This window comes from Herpailurus yagouaroundi, unplaced genomic scaffold, assembly GCF_014898765.1.
Source record: "Herpailurus yagouaroundi ecotype Mexico unplaced genomic scaffold, PumYag 77, whole genome shotgun sequence".
NCBI lineage: Eukaryota > Metazoa > Chordata > Mammalia > Carnivora > Felidae > Herpailurus > Herpailurus yagouaroundi.
In genome coordinates this window covers 78,466,387-78,486,216 of record NW_024412388.1, presented here as the reverse complement: position 1 = coordinate 78,486,216, position 19,830 = coordinate 78,466,387, and the positions used below count along the sequence as shown (strand labels likewise).

At 41.7% G+C, this 19,830-nt stretch overlaps 1 protein-coding gene across 3 annotated transcripts in view; it reads left to right on the top strand.

Moving 5' to 3' along the window:
* Nucleotides 1-11,329: 11,329 nt before the first annotated feature.
* The window catches only part of TGFBR3 (transforming growth factor beta receptor 3), a 205,943-nt gene continuing 197,442 nt past the window's right edge, over nucleotides 11,330-19,830 (top strand). For all 3 annotated transcript variants that reach the window (XM_040470957.1, XM_040470958.1, XM_040470960.1), the window contains exon 1: nucleotides 11,330-11,604. The gene's annotated coding sequence lies outside the window, so the exon portion shown is untranslated. The remainder of the gene's footprint in view (nucleotides 11,605-19,830) is intronic.

Genomic DNA, 19,830 nt, shown 5'->3' with positions numbered 1-19,830 from the left:
ACACACACACACACACACACACACACACACACACACACACACACACACTGGAGTATTACTCGGCAATCAAAAAGAATGAAATCTTCCCAACTATGTGGATGGAACTAGAAGGTATTATGCTAAGTGAAATTAGAGAAAGACAAATATCATATGACTTCACTCATATGAGGAATTTAAGATACAAAACAGATGAACGTAAGGGAAGGGAAGCAAAAAATAATATAAAAACAGGAAGGGGGACAAAACATAAGAGAATCTTATATAGAGAGAACAAACAGAGGGTTGCTGGAAGGGTTGTGGGAGGGGAGATGGGCTAAATGGGTAGGGCGGATTAAGGAATTTACTCCTGAAATCATTATTGCACTATATGCCAAGTAACTTGGATGTAAATTAAGAAATTAATTAATTTTTAAAAAGAATAATTAAAGCAGTTTATTCCACATGATGCCCAAAAATGAAAAAATGTTTTAAGATACCAGTTTGAACAGTAACTACTTATGTCAGAATTTTAATATGATTGCTTTTTGAGATACTAGTTTATAAGTTTTGTTTAAGTTTTGCTTATTCTAAGAATGGAACATGTATCACAGAGAGAAAATTGAGTGGCTAACATATGAAACCATGTTTGACTTTACTAGAAGTCAAGGCAAAGCAAATAACTTTATTTTTTATTTTTTTAAAATGTTTATGTATTTATTTTGGGAGAGAGAGAGAGAGAGCGAGCACTAGCAGGGGGAGGGGCAGAGAGAGAGGGAGAGAGAATCCCAAGGGGGCTCCATGCTGTCAGTGTGGAGCAGACACAGGGCTGCATCTCATGAATAGTGAGATCATGAGTTGAGCAGAAATCCAGAATTGGGTTGCTCAACCCACTGAGCTACCCAGGTGCCCTGGGAATTGATAAATTTAAAATAGTATACTAATACTGTAGAATATTATCTAGCAGCTAAGAAAAATGAATTTAGTCCACATATGCAACACAGATGGATTTAACAATCCTAACTTTGGCGGCACCTGGGTAGCTCAGGTGAGTTCGTGAACTCACAAACCATGAGTTCAAGCCCCTCATGGGCCTCTGTGCTGCTGGTGCTTGGGATTCTCTCCCTCTGCCTCTCTATTTGCCCCTCCTGCACACTCTCCCCCCTGCAAAATAAGTGATAAATAAGCTGTAAAAAATAAAAATCATAACTTTGAATGAAAAAGCAAGTTTAAATTATATGCTACTTATGTAATGTGAAATAGACACATTCATACTACAAAGCATTGCTCTCTCCCTATATATATTAACATTTGTATATATATTATATAGAAACACACATGTATGTACATGTAAAAGTATAGCAAAACACTCTGGAAGGACACACACTTAATTCATGAAAGTGGTTTCCTCTGAAGAGATTGGGAGGGTAATCAGTCTGAACTGGACTGGAGCGGGAGATCCAGGAGACTAATTTTATCTGCAGTGTTTTATTTCTTAACTGGAAAGACAATGAACTATTAACATGTTAACAGTTACCAATTCTGGGTGTTGATACGTGGGTATTTGTTAGGTTCTTCGTATTTGAAATTTTCTTATAAATAAGAACTTTTTTGTTTTTGTTTTTTGAGGTCGGTCTTCTACTTTGTGCCTGAGTTGGTAAGTTGCACCCATTTCAGCCCACACAATAGTAATAAACGGGTCTTGAAACAAAACATGTGTAAGCCTCTGCATAGCTGCCGAGCCGCATTCTCACCAAGCCAGCCTAAAAATAACTGAAGAGTAAAAGTATTATTGGATAGAGGGCCTCTCAGTTGACCTTCAGGATTTTGGATTGTCCATTCAGTTAATCTCGTCACAATCACATAATTATGAGGTTGGTTTGAGCTTAATGTACCAATATATACAAGGAAAATACTCTGTAACCAGAACCGTCCCACATCAAAGCCCTTGGGACAAGATGCTTTTCTAGTGTTTCTACATGAGGTTTTCCTAAAGATAACAAAGCCTTTAAGAATATGCTTTTCAGGCATATCACCCTTTCCAATTGATATACCTCTTCCCCAAGTCAAGTTGTATATTCTCCAGAATGTGCTAATGTTGCACGTCGATGGTATGAATACCCAGATGCTGCACGATACCTTAGCGGGCTACAATAGTTTGGTGGAACAACACCTGTAAACACAGCAGAATTCTATGGAAGAGACCATTATATCCTCCTCTTAAAGATCATCATATATGCTGAAATACCAGTCAGTAAAAAAAAAAAAAAAAAAAAAAATAGAGGAAAGAGAAAAGCAAGCAGGCAAGGATACAAGTGCACTCCAGCAACGCTTGAAATTCCAGCTGAGGTGAAGTTGGAGTTATTTAAGAAAAGTCAAGTATCTGAAGAACCAGTTTGGGAGCCTCAGTCTGTCTGTCTTTTTATTTTCTTTTTTCTTTTTCTTTTTCTTTCTCTTTTTTTTTTTTTTTTTTTTTTAAGATACATACCACTTAGCTCTCTGGAAAAAAATGTTGAAAGAGATTTCCATCCAACAATGAAATCTGAGACTATCCCAGGTCAAATGCAACGTTGTAGTTTAGAATTCCCAGTGAAAGTTTTCTTCCCTCCAAACTTTGTATTCTGAAAATTTTCAGGCCTTGAGAAGAGTTGAAAGAATACCCAGTGAAGTTTTGAAGATATTTGGCACAATGAAAGACTGGAAGATAATTTGTATGAGGGAAAAAAAAAATCTATGAAACTTGCTAATTTGTATGTAAGTTTTTACAAATGTTCATGAACTCTACAAATGTAGATACTTTGCTTATGCATTTAAATTAAAATTTTATTTTCATTTGTAATTAATCTGTACATTCAACGTGGGGCTCAGACTCAAAACCCTGAGATTTAGAGTCACGTACTCTACCAAGTGAGCCAGCTAGGTACCCCTGCTTATGCATTTAAATTTAGTAAAATTACATTTAAGGAAAAGCAGGGGGAAATTTGGTGAAGGGAAAAGAGAAGAAAAAAAAAGAGAAGAAAAAAGAGGAATATAAAGCTTTACAGAATGCACAAAACCCTAGGAGGCTTTTGATTTTTAAATAGGGCCTTCCCTTGATTTTTAGAACAGAGTTGAAGTTGTTTCCACATTCTATAGAGAAAGCTATTCTATAGAGAGTAGCCCCTACTAGTGGGGCTATGTAGTGAAGTGGACCAGAGGCAAAGAAGAAAGTATGTTGTCCTTTCTCCAAGGGAAAAGGTGAGTGGGAAGGGAGGAGACTTGAAGTTAATGAATGCTTGCTTCCTTTCTCTCACACTTGGGGAGTAGCCAAAGATCCTTTAACTTCTGTTTTTTCTCCTATAGTATCAGTGCCTTTAGCCTTTCAAGATGGCCAGCATTTTCCAGCAGGAGGATGGTAGTATGGATATGATTTTTATCTCTCTCATAGAATAAAATAAGACTGGTATGCTAAGGCATTACATATTATTTTCACTCTTTATGGCACTTAACCCTTTCTCTTCTGTCAGTTAACTTTAGTTAGTGTGCTTATTTGCTATATTCTGGGGGTTTGGTTTATCTGTTAACAGGTCTGGCTGAGATCAGGAAGCCCCTTCCTCATGCTAGAACCTCTGGCTTCCAGGTCAAGCTTCATTCATGTTTATACCACATGCTTCATGTCTGGATAAATCGGTGCCAATTCTTCCAGATTCAGTGTATTCTGCTGTCTCCCAAGTCCTGGCCTGCATAACATCCAAAGCTCTTGGGTCAGCCTCTTGTTAAGCCTTTAGAGGTGCATGTCTCTCAATGGTTGTTGTAAAATTTCACTGTTCTCAGTCTCTCAGCTGTGGGTATCTATCTCTGGAGTGAAGCCATTCATTAATTTGGTAATATTTCCTGGGTACCTGTTAGATGCAAGACATTCTGCCAGGAGGAGGGAATACAGTGCTGATTAAGATAGTCATGGTCCCTGCCTCATGAGCCTGTAGTCTAATGTGATCTTATACAGGAAGCCTGATCTAAGTAGGAGCCAGGTTATTCACTAATATGAACTGTACATAGAAAATACTGAATAAATGGGGTGCCTGTGTAGCTCAGTTGGTTGAGTGACTGACTGGCTCAGGTTTGATCTTGCAGTCCGTGAGTTCAAGCCCCACCTCAGGCTCTGTACTGACAGCTCAGAGCCTGGAGCCTGCTTCGGATCCTGTGTAAACATTAAAAAAAGAAAAGAAAAGAAAATACTGACTAAGGATGTATGTGTGCATATATATATATATATATATATATATATATATATATATATAAATGGGTAGGAAGCAAGGTTAGAAGCAGGGAGACTAGAGCTATCACAATTGTATAGGTGAAAAAAATGGTTTAGAGATTATGGTATTTTAACTACAGTAGAAATAGTGGGAAGTAATAATTTGAAGGAAGAACTAACATGTGATTTTTCTATTGAGCAAACTGAGGGGAGATGTTGAGATGCCAACTAAATATGTGAGTTTGGAGTTCAAAAGAGAGGTCTAGGCTAGAGATAAAATTCTGAGGATCAAATGTGTAGATACACTTAATGAGATGGTTCTAGATGATAACACTTTGAAGAAAAAGAGATCAAAGACACTACCCTTGGACAAGCCAACATTTAGGTTCTGGGAGCAAGGAGAAAAGCCAGCATAGGTGACTTAGAAGGAAGAGCCAGTGAGTTAGGAGGCAAAACACTAAAAAACACTAATGCTCCATATTCCTGCAGCCAAATAAAATGTCTCAAAAAAGAAAGAGTGAGCTCTGGGTCATAAGCTATTGAGTGTCTAAGTAAGATGTAAAGTGAGAATTTGTCACTGGTCTGGCCATGGGGTGACCTTGACAAGGGTGATCTGACTGGAACTGGTTAAGGAGGAAATGGTGAGTGAAAAAACATGGACAAGAAATGTACATACCCCTTTTGAGGAGTTTTACTACAAAAGGAGTAGAGAAATGGGGATGAGATGCGTATGTGGGGTCAAGTAGGATTTTCTAAAATCAGAAACCTTATAGCATGTTTGTAAGCTGATGGGGATGATCTGAGAGAAATCTGAGAATGCAGGTGAAGAGGAATTATTACAGGATGAAATTCCTTAATTAGTTGAGGGAATGGAATCTAGTGTGCAGATAGAGGGAGCAGGACCAATTCATGCAGGGTAAAAAGAAAGAAATCAGGGGCGCCTGGGTGGCGCAGTCGGTTAAGCGTCCGACTTCACCCAGGTCACGATCTCGCACTCCGTGAGTTCGAGCCCCGCGTCGGGCTCTGGGCTGATGGCTCGGAGCCTGGAGCCTGTTTCCGATTCTGTGTCTCCCTCTCTCTCTGCCCCTCCCCCGTTCATGCTCTGTCTCTCTCTGTCCCAAAAATAATAAACGTTAAAAAAAAATAAAAAAAAACAAAACACTGATTTAAGAAACGAAAGTCTTTTATTATACGAAAGTCTGTTGTTTTTTAATTATCTCTGCCCCCCAAAAGAGAGTAAAAAATTGCCTTTTAGATATCATTATCATTAAAAAAATAATAACAGCAAATTTCTTTTTTTTAATGTTTATTTTTGAGAGAGAGAGAGAGAGAGAGAGGAGAGAGAGCATGAGCAGGGGAGGGGCAGAGAGAGGGAGACAGAATCCAAAGCAGGTTCCAGGCTCGGAACTGTCAGCACAGAGCCCAATGCGGGGCTCAAACCCACAAACCATTAGATCATGACCTGAGCCGAAGTCAGATGCTTAACTGACTGAGCTACCCAGGCGCCCTAATAAAAACAAATTTCTTATTGAACTTATTATTGAAACCAAAAGAATATGTATGCAGGACCCAGTTGAGAAATTCTCCTGCTTACATTGCATATGAAAAGAACAGTGAGGGGTGCCTGGGTGGCTCAGTCGGTTAAGCGTCCAACTTCAGCTCAGGTCACGATCTCGCGGTCCGTGAGTTCGAGCCCCGCGTCGGGCTCTGGGCTGATGGCTCAGAGCCTGGAGCCTGCTTCTGATTCTGTGTCTCCCTCTCTCTCTCTTCCCCTCCCCTGTTCGTGCTCTGTCTCTCTCTGTCTCAAAAATAAATAAACGTTAAAAAAAAAAAAAAAAAGAACAGTGAGTGACCTAAATAAATGTTATAACGGGTAATTTTATAACGAATACATGGAAATATCCATTTTCAAAATATGTTTGGAAATGAATTTTATAAGGCCAAACTTAAAATACGGTCTTGCACAGAGTAGGTCAATAAAGGGTAATGAAGGGTCAATAAAGGGTAATAATAATAATATCAGAGGGCGCCTGGGTGGCTCAGTCAGTTGAGTGTCTGACTCTTGGTTTTGGTTTAGGTCATGATCTCACGGTTCATGGGTTTGAGCCCTGTGTCCGGCTAGGCACTGACGGTGTGGAGCCTGCTTCGGGTTCTCTCTCTTTCCTCTCTCTCTGCCCCTCCCCTCTACTCAAAAATAAATAAATAAACTTAAAAAATAATAACAATAATGACAGAGGGTTGATAACAAAGGCAATAATAATTTTAAATTTTGGGGTATTTTTAAGAAGTAGAGTTTCTTGTATTTGTTAAAATGAAAGCAATGAGATTTGTAATATTCACAGATATTAATATATGTCCTGGGTGCTCCTTGTCTTTTTTTTGGTTTCCCAGATAAAATAATGTCCTAGTTTGTGATTTTTGTTTTCCTTCTCCAGGCCAAAACAAAAGTGCTCTCTCTGCAGGGCAGCTAAGGAGGTGGGGGGCAGGGGCGGGCAGGGTAAAGTCTTCCCTCTGGAATCCCTGCTCCTTGACACAGAAAGAAAGCAGTCACTCTGCCACATTCCCTAAGGAACTAAGAACGCAGGGATTTCAGGGGGTTTTGTTGTTACTTTGAAATGGTGTGAGGTTTCCTGCTTTGTCGGAAGCCCTACTGAGGGGGAAATTGAAGGTGCATCGTGGAAACCTTCGTTGGAGGCACAGGAAATGACAAGTTTTCAGGAACTCTGTGGTTACTGTAAGGGAATTGGCTGTGGATTTTTATTTCTAAATTCTCTGAATTTAGGTGTCTCTTTTAGGCTCTGCTCTGCATGCAGGTTCACCTGACAGTACTTTTCCTATTTAATTTGAAATTGGCTAGCCTCAAATTTTATCAGTGAAAACCAAATTCAAATCTTGGATATAGATATACAGAAAATGCAACTTTAGATTGTGGCCTTAGATTACGATGATACAAGTATGAATTGGAATCTTTATAGGCAAATTTTAGAAATAAAGTAGTAAATCTGTCTGTGGTAATATGTCAACTGAGCAGAAAATAGGAGAACATACCGTAGTTTGTAGACCAGTATCCTGTCACAACACTTTTGGGACATTTGGCTTATATTCTGTCACACATTCTTAAGAATAGTTATGTAATTGCCTCCAAGATGTTGGCTGTTTTAGACAGCCTTTAAAGTTAGGGTCCCTTCTCCCCTCTTTACTGCATGAAAGTAATTTATTTTTATGTGGTGGTAGAGGGTAATATTTCTCCTAAACAAACTTTTGTTTTTATCTTTTGAAACTTTTAAAGGATCGAGCTTAAAAAAATAAGACCCTCTCTCCCTGAGTGGAAGGGGGATCACTTTCACCTGTCACAGCCCAAAGTGGAGGTTCTGAGCAGACTCTGGAGTTAGAGAACCAGGCCCTGCCACTTGTGTGATTTTGGAGAAGTGACTTAAGCTCTCTGCGCATGTTTTCCAATCTGTAAAATGAGGAAACTAGAGCTATTATGAGGATTTAATGAGTTACAATTTGTCAAGTGCAAAGCACGTGCTAAATACTATATGAGGACTTGTTAAAAAAAAAGTAAAAAGCAAAACCAGGGCACCTGGGTGGCTTAGCCAGTTGCGTGTCCGACTTTGACTCAGGTCATGATCTGGTGGTTCGTGAGTTCAAGCCCCACATCAGGCTCGCTGCTGTCAGCACAGAACCCACTTCAGATCCTCTGTCCCTCTCTCTCTGCCCCTCCCCTGCTGGTGCTCTCTCAAAAATAAATAAAACATTTAAAAAAAGGCAAAACCAAATGATTTTCTAATGATACAGTCTTTCAGAAATTGGAGGTGTTCACTTCTGTAAGGAACAATAACAGGTTAGTCTGAATTTGTTCAGTTATCTGCTAACCAACAGTATCTAGAGATATAACACTGAATATGAATCCTCATAAAATGGGTGGGTCTGCACTTGTAGGAGGGGTGTTTCACACAGCCTCAGTAAATTACTGAGACTTTCACTCAGTAAAAAAAACATTTTTATCCAAGTGCAGTAAAGTGTACCTCTTTATTTCAGCCCTCTACTTACAATTCTTTTTGAAATATTTCTGAACAAATAACCAAGACACCACCTTGGGCCAAAAGAATCTTGTGTCTTATGGTGACAAATATTATAACTTGAATGTTGTCCTGATTTTTAACCAATGGAAGGAGAGGCTTCATCCCCCCAAATCAGTTAATATTGCTGTTAATAAAGGGTAGGGGTATCCTTTATTTTTTTTTTTTTAAACTTTGCTGGAGAGCCAAAAATTTATTTTAAAGCTTTGCTCAATGCTTCAGGTGTCTGGATTTATGCAAATAGTATCACATTATTTGTGTAAAGATTTAAAGAGGGGGCGCCTGGGTGGCTCAGTCAGTTAAGCATCCGACTTCGGCTCAGGTTTGTGAGTTTGGGCCCCACGTCGGGCTCTGTGCTGAGAGCTCAGAGCCTGAAGCCTACTTTGGAATCTGTGTGTCCCTCTCTCTCTACCCCTCCCCCACTCATTCTCTGTCTCTCTCTCAAAAAATAAATGTTAAAAAAAATTAAGATTTAAAGAGGAAACATCTCTAAGACATTGTCAGTTTTGTAAATTTCCATATAATTTCTTGTATTTTTCCATATCATCTACTGAAGTAATTAAATAAGCCCTGAATTTTATTTTATTTATCTTTTCAAAAAAATTTTTAATGTTTTACTTCTTTTTGCAAGAGAAAGTGCAAGCAGGGGAGGGACAGAGAGAGAGGGGGACAGAAGATCCAAAGCAGGCTATGTGCTGAGAGCAGCAAGCTCTATGGGAGGCTCAAACTCACAAACTGTGAGGTCATGACCTGGGCAGGGTCGGATACTCAACCTACTGAGCCACCCAGGTACCCCAAACAGCCCTGAGTTTTAAAGATGTTTTGCCAAAAACAAACAAACTCACAATAAAACCCAACCAACCCCACATCTCTCAAATCTTTCATTTTGCCAATATGTAAAGTTTTGTGGAGAGTATGTCCTGGTAGTTGAAGACTTGGGCCAAGAGCTAGATGGATGTAGGTTTGAATCCCGGCCCTCCCACTTATTAGTTATACTCTCTTGACAAGTTATAAGGCCTCAGTATATATGTAGGTTTGTTGACAGGTCCCAGTTTGTATATAGCCTTATAGGACTGTAAGAAGTAAATATATTTACAAGTATAGAATATTTTGGACTCTGCTTGGCACAGAGTGATTGTTCAATAGATTTCGATGGTTACATGACTGAGAATGTGGCTCCATTGTGAACAGTCACTTGACTCTTAAAAGACAAGACACTCCTAAGAATTAAGTTACTTTGTCTTTTCTCTCCTTCAACAATGCCATTTTATCTAGAAATTAAAAAGCCTTGGGGCACCTGGCTGGCTCAGTCAGTAGAGCAGGCCACTCTTGATCTCAAAGTCATGAGTTGGAGCCACATGTTAGGGTAGGGTTTACTTGAAAACAAAACAAAACAAGACAAAATAAAAACCCTTAAAAAATTAGAGAGCTTTAACATGACTGATACATTTAAATGTGGGATTAGATATTCATACCCAATTCAAGTGTTCATGTCTGCACTTGAAACTAAAACTTGACAATGTGAGGCATGAATACTATGTAATTTGAGTCTATGTGAAATCTAAGGCCTTAAATCTATAAAGACTATGTCAAAGCTGAGGCTAACTTCACCTAGACTGTTTCTTTAAGGGTAGTATGCCTATGTGTATCTCCGAGGACTAGCTCAACCCTCTCAAGCTAGGTGGTCCATAAATATGGGTAAGGAACAAATGGTTCATGGAGGAGGTTTTTACAGGTAATTAGGTAACCCAGGTAATCAAAGACCATTTGACCTTTATAAAAATATTTCGTGGATTCCCTCTGTATCAGCACAAGGCAAAGGAGGATAAGAAATACTTCCTCTTCAAAGAAGGGAGTAGGGAATATAGGGAAGGGAAGTAGGGAAATCGAATAACTTCCCAAATAATGATATAAGCAATACTGTAAGAAACCTCCCTATTCCATTCCAATATATTAAAGGCCTAGGTCCGGAGCACTTTAAAGCTGGGAGAGGGGTCCTAGGCCAAGGTCCTCATTTTGCGGAGGAGAAAACAGCCTTGGAGAGTTGAAGTTGTCTGTCCAAGGTCCCACAGCTGGTCTAAGGGTGAAAAGACAGGACTGGAAGTCCAGTCTCAGAAACTTCTCACCACATGATCACTTCAGCAGCCTGTTGGTAAAACAGTGTCCTGTGCCTTAAGCATGTCTTGTAATAGAAAAACAAGGTGTAAACGGTAGTGTCAAAGTGGGGTTCTGATTACTGCATTCGTCACTCTTGCGGTGTACAGCTCGCAGGCGCAGGTACGCAGAGGCTGCACCTTCGTTTGCATCGAGCGGACGACAGGATCACGCCAGTAGTGTTGACTTAGCTCCTCTATTTGTATTCATGTATTTATCGAGCACGGAGAATGGCCGGGTAACGCGCTCTCCGCTGTTAGGAGGCGGCAAGACCCCATTGGCGCCCACCCTCAGAGCGCCACTTGAGAGAACAAGCAGGATCGGAGGTGGGAAAAACAAACAGGTACAGAATGAAGGTGTGCATGAAGGAGCTTTGCTAAAAAGTGGGCAGGAGGGTGTGATCAGTTTACTGGAGGATTTAGAATTTTTATATCGAGCCCGAGGTAACCAAATAAAAACCCAACTCCTCCAGAGACCTAGAAAGTTTGAAGGACGTAGTTTGAGGGAGCGAACCCCTGCAGCTAGCGTCCGCGGACCCCCACCGCCCGCAGGACTGAGACACCCACTCGCCGCCCCACCTCGGGCGCGCAGCAGCCCCGCCGCTCCCCGGTGCTCCTCCTCTCCTCCACCACCCTCAGCCCAAAGGGAAACGCTGGCTCCAGCAGCGCTCGGGGCTCATCCATCAGGCGGGGAGGAAAAGGGGGAGGGGGAAGGGGCGGGCGGCCGGAGGAGGAGTTTCTCCGCCGCGCGGAGCCCTCGGTGGGGCGGCGGGGGAGGAGCGCCCCTCCCCCCGCGCGCTGATTGCTGCGGCGTCCCGCCCGGCCCCGCCCGCGTGTGTGTGTGAGGGAGAGCTATAGCGCTGGGTCGGCCCGATGGGGGTAATCGAGGGTTTCGGGGACGCGGAGTGGCGCTTTCCTCTTCCCAGTGAGTGAGGGAGGGCATTCGGCGGCTCTCGTGCTCGGCCACTTTCCCTGGACGATTCCCGGAGCTCCCTGCAGGAGGTGAAAGTCCCGGCGGGTCCGGATGGCGTAGTTGCGCCGCGGCGCAGCAGCTGCTGGAGCTCACCGCCGCCGAGAGCTGGGCGGGGAAACTTTCCTCCGCGTTCCCCCGACTTGCGGCGGGTGGATCTCTGCGTGACACGCCGCCTCCGAGGTACGTGCGGGCCCGGCCCCGCGGCGCTACAGCCCGTGCCGGGACGCCCCTGGCCGCGCCACTAGCCCTGCTCACGTTCCGGCCTCGGGCTCTGCAGGCTGCGCGGTGCCTGTCGGCGCTGCACGAGGCTCCGTGTCTGTTCACGGCCGGGGTCGCTCCGGCCGCACGGACCCCTCGGGCTCGGGAGGGCGGCGTTGGTCCAGCACTGTTTACGCTCGGAGGAGCCGCGACCCGTGGCCAGCGGTGCGTGGGGAGCGGCCGTCTTGGGTCGGGTGGGCAGCGCTCCCGGCGATGCGCTGTCCTGGGGAAGACGTCTCCTCCTCCACGCCTGTCCTCACTCTTCCTCTCCACGGTTTTTTTCCGACCCCCGCGGGGCGCGCCGGCCACTTACCCCGGGGCGCGTGACAGCGTCGGTGGGAAAGGTTTGTTGTGGGTTTGCACTCAATTGCAGTTGCAGAGGCTGCGCCCGGAGACTCGCGCACCGACGGGAGCTGCGCTCCCCTCAGCCGGCGCCCTCCGGGTGTAGTGAGGGCGGCGCGGAGCGCTGCAGACCCGGGCCCCGCAGAGAACGCGCCCCCCCGTTAACGGATTAGCCCCTTACCCAGTTCATTTTGAAGGCTTCCCTTAGCATCTTCATTTGGTGAGAACAAACTGGAAATCTTGGGCTGTGGCTACAAGAATCTGCTTGCAGACTTGTTATTAAAGTGGGCATTTGCCCACTTTCCAGAATCACGTAGTGCAGGGAGTCGGCGTGGTCAAGCGGGAATTACCTTGGCACAGTGGAACTTAGTTTAGTGTGTACCAGAAGAGCTGAGAAAAGAAAATCACTCAATATCCTTAGCTGTGAAATGGGAATAATAATAGGTCTGGTCTCATAAAGTCACTGTGAGGATTGAATGATTTAGTATGTGTAGAGTACTAGAACCGTGCCTGGTGCCGAGCAAGCGCTGCACAGGTGCGAAAGCTGCTTGTCCGGAGACGGAGGTGATGGGAAAAGAGCAAAGAGGGTGAAGGATGGTAGGAGTGACAGCCGGAGACGGGGAACCAGGCATTTTCTGAACATCTCCCATCTAAGAAAAGTAAGTGAGCGGTTTGGGTGGAGAGAAGCATCTAGAGGTAACAAAGCACATGCCAAGACCTTTTAGTTGTCCTGAAATGGTACTTTAAGGCTGCAAACAGTTACTTCACTGTGAAATCAGCTATTTCTCTCTAGTAATAATAGCTACCGTTTATTGAGCCCATGTCACTCTCCTGCATGCCTTGAGGACCATTTAAACCTCATACCAACTCTGTGGTAAAAACATTATCAGGGCCATTTTACAGATAAGACTGTAGAGGTTAGTAATTTGCCCAAGCTAACGCATAACTTTGTTAGTTCTGACTCCAGAGCTAACTTAGCCAGGGAGAGCTAACAAGTGCAATCAGATTTGTGTGGGGTGAGCCCAGGCATCTTCTGTTGTTCAGGTTCCCATTTGAGTTGGACATATCTCTTGAAACAGTAATAAGGTATCTGTAATTAATTTAGGTGATATACTTACTGGGATGCCAAATTACAGCTCTGAAACTGGATCCAAGTAATTAGAAACAGAATCTTGATTTGGATTAATTCATATGAATATTTATTCTTAATTTCTTTTATTCTCTACATATTGTCAGAGTTACTTGGCTTCCTTAGGAAACAGCTTGGGGTTGGCACAGGAGGCAGGGAAATAATTCTTACCCCCTTAAGGGCTATTAAAATGAAATTGATTTCATGCCATTGTGTCAGTTAAAGGATGTTGCTCTGTTTCTTGGTGTTCTCTGCTTTTGGCTTGAATTCTGCATTGTTTAGTGTTTCAAGGCTTCAGCATAGTTTCAGCCCTTCACTTTGTCTTTGTCATTTGTCAACTTTAATTTTTCCTGTTTTGATGGAATCTGACCATTACATGGCAGCTTTGCTTAACAACTGTTGATCCAGCTCATGTTTTTAAATATAAAAATCACCAACTTACTTTTGAACCCCAGCACTTCAAAGGCAACCCTGGGGGAATTCACTGTTATTTTGAATATTAGCCAATAGGGGGAGTATAACACACTATTGATGTCTGTCAGACACTTAAACCAGTTTTTAGGGTATTAAAAATACATTTAAGAAGTGGGAAATGTGGCTTTATCTAGCGAAATCACCAAGTTGCTTTCTGAGTTTACACTGGAAAACTGGGTTTAATTTCAACTGATTATAATAAGACTGACCTTGAGGACCAGGCCTATATGTTGGATATATGTCAACTCTCTCGTGGCTGGACAGATATTAAATACACGTGCATGTAGTTTTTCCCATTTGTTTTCCCTAAGAAGTGTATGTAAGATAATTTTGTGTAATTTGAACAATATTTCAATTATCCAGGAGAACTGGGAGTCCAGAGAGATCCATTGTGTATCCTTTTGTAATGGTCCTCATTTGTCTTTTGTAGAAAATTGGATGTAGTGAGTTTGTTTTCGGGAAGGTTGGTACACTCACAATCCTGTCATTATAATTCTTCATTAGCATCTTCCAAGTGTAAGACTGAGGGATTGTTATCCTGAGTAGCAGCAATTCTAGGCATTCTTCAGAGGCTTATATTTTGGTACATAGTAATAGTTCAGACATATTGTATTTGTCTTGTAGAGGTGTGACGTGTCTATAGACACTGATCTTGTAAATAAAATATAAACATTATTTAAGAATTAACATGCCTGGGGGCACCTGAGTGGCTCAGTCGGGTAGTTGTCCGACTTTGGCTCAGGTCATGATCTCACTGTTCCTGCGTTCAAACCCTGCGTCCTCCTCTAGGCTGGTGGTGCAGAGCCTGCTTGGGGTTCTCGCGCTCTCCTCCCTGTTTCCCCTCCCCCGCTGGTGCTTTCTGTCTCAAATTTTAAAAAACTTAAAAAATTAACGTGCCTGGAAAAAGTTAAACTGACTTTTAAGCAAAGTTTTCAATCTTTGCCTGCAGTTTGGTAGGCCAGTTTCCCTCCTCCTCCTCCTCCTCCTCCTCCTCCTCCTCCTCCTCCTTCTTTGTTTATTTATTTATTTTGAGAGAGTGTGTGTGTGATTGGGGGCTGGGAGGGAAGGGCAGAAAGGGAGGGAGAGAGCATGATGTGAGCCGGTACCTTGACTGTGAGATCATGACCTGAGCTGAAATCAAGAGTTGGACGGATGATCAACCGACTGAGCCACCCAGGTGCCCCAGCTTGTTTCTTGTGTATTAGGTAGTTTTGACTTTATTTCATTTAGCAAGTTAGGATCATGTGGATCCTTTTAAAAAATAACTTTAAAATTTAGTCTCTTCTTTGAAAATCTCAGCATTGCAGAAGCTACTTCAGATTAGCATTTTATTTAGGATTTAACTTAATTTTCTATGCTCTCATGTAGTTTACACTCCTTTAGCAAACATTTTTCAAACCCGCTACTCCTAATAGGCTTCTGGTTCCTAGTCTTGGAGTTGGCGAATTAGCCGTCCTCTTTCAAGCCTCTGATAGCAGGGGGCCAAGATGCCTTAAGGCTTCCTAAGGCTTTGTCTTGGAAAGCCTTTATAGATTGACAGAATTGGTTAATTTAAAGGAAGGGATTGTCCAATTCTTTTTAAGACTCAAAGGAATTAGGGGTGCCTGGGTGGCTCATTCAGCTGAGGGTCTGACTCTTGATTTCGGTTTAGGTCCTGATCTCACGGCTCATGGGCTGGTGCTGACAGTGAGGAGCCTGCTTGGGATTCTCTGTCTCTCTCTCTCTGTCTCTCTCTCAAAAATAAGTAAACTTAAAAAAAAAAAAAAGATTCAAAGTAATTAATCTTTCCCTTTTGCATGCAAACTTAGTTGTAGCTTGTGAAAGTCAGGTGAGTTTCCTGCAGGGAGAATCTGGGCCTAACCTCTCAGGGAACTCAAAGTGTCCTTTTGAGTATGCTGCTAAGGTGATCTCTGCTGACTTCTTTAGTACCTAAGTGATCACCAATTTCCTGGGATCATAAATCTGTGGAAAGTTCTGACTTTACATTTCAGGCTTAACAGAACAGTTAGAATTCAGACTGATAAGTATTAACATTGCTGTAATATATTTTTCTGGATGAATTTGCTGTCGTCATTTTGAATTATCCCTGTTCTTGACAATCTATCTTGAACATGTTTTTTTTTGTTTTGTTTTGTTTTTTTTCCCCTTTGTTGCTATTGGACAAAAACTAATTATAATTGTCAGGTTCATTGGTTAATGAGGACAGCCTTCCCTTTTTTTTTTCTTTCTTTTGCTCTTAACAGCTATTTGAAAAACGATTTTGTTACTTTTATGCTGTGTATTGGAGCATTTTCCTTGTGTTTTTTTAACTTGAAATTTTGAAACTTAAGAAATATTAACTACTTTTTGAAATTTGCATAACTCAAGTAAGCAAATGTTTTTAAGGATTTTTAACTTATAAGTAACCTTGTATCACCTGTAGGAATATTGACAGTTTGCAATGTAAAAGTAATTTGCGGTTATATGAAAAACAAGCCTTTCACAAATAACAGTTAGCCTTTAACAGTTTCAGCAAGAGCTGTTGTGGTTTTGGAAGAAAATTACTGCACCAAGATACACAGCAGTAATTTCTCTGGTTCCACATCTTCAGAGCTAATACTTGGAATGATACAGCATTGTCTCTTTGTAGCATTGCATAAAACAAAAGCTATTGCTAATTTGTTTGGTTTCCAGTCAAGCTGAAATAACACAGTTTGGAAGGACTTTATAAAAAATGATCTAGGTCCATTTCCTGGGCTCTGTTCATTTCTGTACCTTTTTGAAATACAACATTTGTTTGTTAACTGACATTGAGCTTTCTTTTCTCTGTTTGCAAAGCCCTTGCTAAAGATTTAGGACAGATTTCCAAGCAATTTTCCTTCTTTCAGAGGGAATAATGATTTTTATACCAACCAAGATGTGCACAGTATTTAGTGTTTGGAACAACATTTGTAAAAATTCTGCATGAGGCCACTCTCATTTGGACCTTACACACTTTTTTTTAATTCTTTAGTTTCCTAGGCCAACCATCAAGACTTATAGAAGGACAACTAAGGGCATCTTTATTTAATTTATTTAATCTTCAATTATTATTGAAGGTCTGAAAAAAGAGCCCTAGAGTTATGCCCTCAGGCCATCCTGATATCTCCTGCTTAGGGTAATTACAGGGGGGAAGAAAAAAAAGATTAACACTAGTGTTTGTGCTGAAAGTTTCTTCAAGTCTGGGAAGAGGACTCTGAATAAGAGTAGAGCGTGGCAAAGTTCATTTTTAGGATTTACTGTTAAATTGTTGCCACAATAAAAATTTAAGATAAAATCTAAAATGCAAGCTCTATCTCTATGAGAAAGGATGGTAATACAGAAGCATATAGTCTCCCTGCGTCTTGGGCACTGGACTCCAGGGGGAAGGGGGTCAGGGTAGGGTGCTGTTTGTGGAGGAAGAAGCACCTGCTGGCCTTTCCTTCCGAGTACCATAATTCATTTCCCTGGTACATGCTGAAGGTCAGGATTTTGTGTGAAATTGCAAATGGAACATTTGTAAAAACACGTGTACGTTGATTAGTCCTTGAAAGAATGATCTGTAGAAAACAGTCTTTACAGATACTAGTCCTTGAGCTTTCCTGTTGATCGGATTGCCCTGTGAGACAAGGGCTGCAGTGTGACAGGTGAGATGACTAACCTCCATTGATGGGTAAGGACACCAGATGGACCAGGTGGATGGTCTACCAGGACTTTGGATTTCTTGTTTTGTTCTTACTGTTTTATTAATGGAAACTTGGTGAATACTTAATTTAACTTGGCACATGAAAAGATTCCCTTTTGAGAGTATACTTCTATTAGCATTTTTAGTGATTTATCTGTCTTGACAGTATGAAATTGGTCAATGAATGCAAAAATACACGGGTGTGTATTTGCAAATTTCATTTCATCATTCACTGTATGATGGTTGCTGGAGAAGAATGTGGCTCCCCTCCTCCCCCATAATTAGAAGGTTATTTTAGGTGAAATACTTAGATTCCAATGTGATACCCAAGTCCTTTTGTGTGGTATTGCCTGTGTTGTTATACGTGATCTCTTTTCTGTTTTTCCTTTAAAACAAAACATACTCAAACACAGAACTCTCTTCTAAGTGTCCATAAAGAATAAATGTCTCCTTTTGTTATATTAGACTTTGTGCAGTTGGCTGGCAAATTAACTTCAACTTTGAGGGAAAGCACCACTGACTCATTACATACATTTTGTATTATTACATTGTAAGGTCTTCCCTATGTGTGTGGGAGAAGTTTCTGATCTTCTAAATCAGCATTGTGTACTATTGTTGGTCTGTCTCCTTTTGTCAAAGCCTTTCTGAGCAGACATTGCTTAGTTTTTAAATTTTTTGTAGAGATTGTTACCTGTCATCGTATTCATAATATACCATCTGAATCGTGAAAAAAATATTTAAGATAACAGCCAACTTTGTGAAGGCACTCCTGTCTTTTTCTTTTGACTTCATCATACTCATCCATGACAATTGTTGCATCATGTTTTTGGAGCCTGAGGAAGGATGACCTACTTTGATACATTTCATATTCTTTTGTATTTATGCCTTTTTCAGTTTGTGGCATCTTTATTTCATTATTAGAGTGGTTGCTTTCTAAGATATTCAAGATTTTCATTTCATTCAGTGTGTGGGCAAACAAGGAGTTTCCTGTAGAACCCGTCCTACTAAATTCTTAAAAATAGTTCCAGAAGGTACCCCGTTTAGATCCTTGTTGGGTGGAGGGCTCTTGGTAAAGTTCAAATGGGAGATAATTGAACACAAAGCAGGATTCTGTTTAGTTTAACCAGGTAGAAAAGGGAAAGTAGCATCTAATTCATTAGGACAAAATTCACTTTTGTATAATAATGAGGGATTTAAGTGTTTTCTTTGGAATTAATATATACTTTAACTACTTAAAGGTATAGGTAAAAGGTTTGCAAAAGAAACTTTGCTAAGGCTGAGGTTCTGGAGTTGGCAACTCCTGTAACCCCAAAGATCCTGTTCTCTGAAGCCAGGAAAAAGTGGTCTGTTTCCAATTATATATCACAAAAATAGGGAAATTAAGCCAAGAAAAATGATCATTTGGGGGTTGGGCTGCTTTTTTGTAGAGGGTAAAGGAGGAAAGACTATAGATGAATATTTTTTAAAAAATCTGTCTTTTCTGGTTGGCTTTCAGAATTTTCTCAAGTGTTCTCTATTGGAAATGAAGAATAATTTTGGGATTAAAGACTCCTCCTTCAGTTCCTTTTTGTTTCTCACAGAGCAAATGGAAGAGTAGTCAGGCAGCTTCTGCTGACACGAGGGTGTTTGGTCCCAGTGTTCTGGGACCTGGCTGGTTTTTTTGGTAAAGCCTTTTCCAGTCTGAATGGTGCCACGCTATGGGCTCCCAACATCATACCAGGTAGTTGGTGCTGTGTTTTTTTGGTACACGTTTTACCAGACTTGAATGGAAATGTGGTCCCTGATGCCGAGCATCATTCTGCTGGTGAAGAAAGAAAGGCTAGGGATGCTGGTGTGAGAAGCCTAACTGGAAGCTGGATGATGTGTGGGTGCATATAGTGTCCTCAGCACTTGTCAGAAGCACCTAGCCTTTCTGAGTGCCTACGGCTGGTTTCAGGATTAGTGGTCCTGTGAGACCCAGGTGTTAACTAAGAAATCTCCTTTCTACCACCAGAAGATCACCCCCAGCAGGTCTTAGTTCCTGTTTCTCACACCTTACACCTCCACAGAGTGTTGAATAAAACTTTCCTAATGGTACAGAATCTTTGGTAACAACACAGTTTGTCGGGGCTAGTGGTGTTTGGCTATTGGCTCATTTTTTCTCACCTCCTATTGAAGTCCTTGGCCTGCTGCAGGCCGGCTCCCACACCCACCATACGAAGGCAGGGTGTGAGAAAAGGTGCAAAGTGTGAAACTTGTGCTTGCTTTAAGTGGTGTCTGCATTGTCCTCTCTCTGGGGCCTTTGCTGCTTAACTCTTGTCTTTCCCCCACCTTTTTATCATCTTAGTTTCCTTGGAGCTCTTTCTTCCGGTTTTCTCCTTACCTTCTCGATCTCTCTTCAGGTTGCCTTTCCAGTGCTTGATTCCTATGTGTTGGCATTCTCTGAGGTTTTATATTTTCCCTTTTCTCTCCTCTCCTCTTCTCTTCTCCTCTTCTCTTCTCTTCTCTTCTCTTCTCTTCTCTTCTCTTCTCTTCTCTTCTC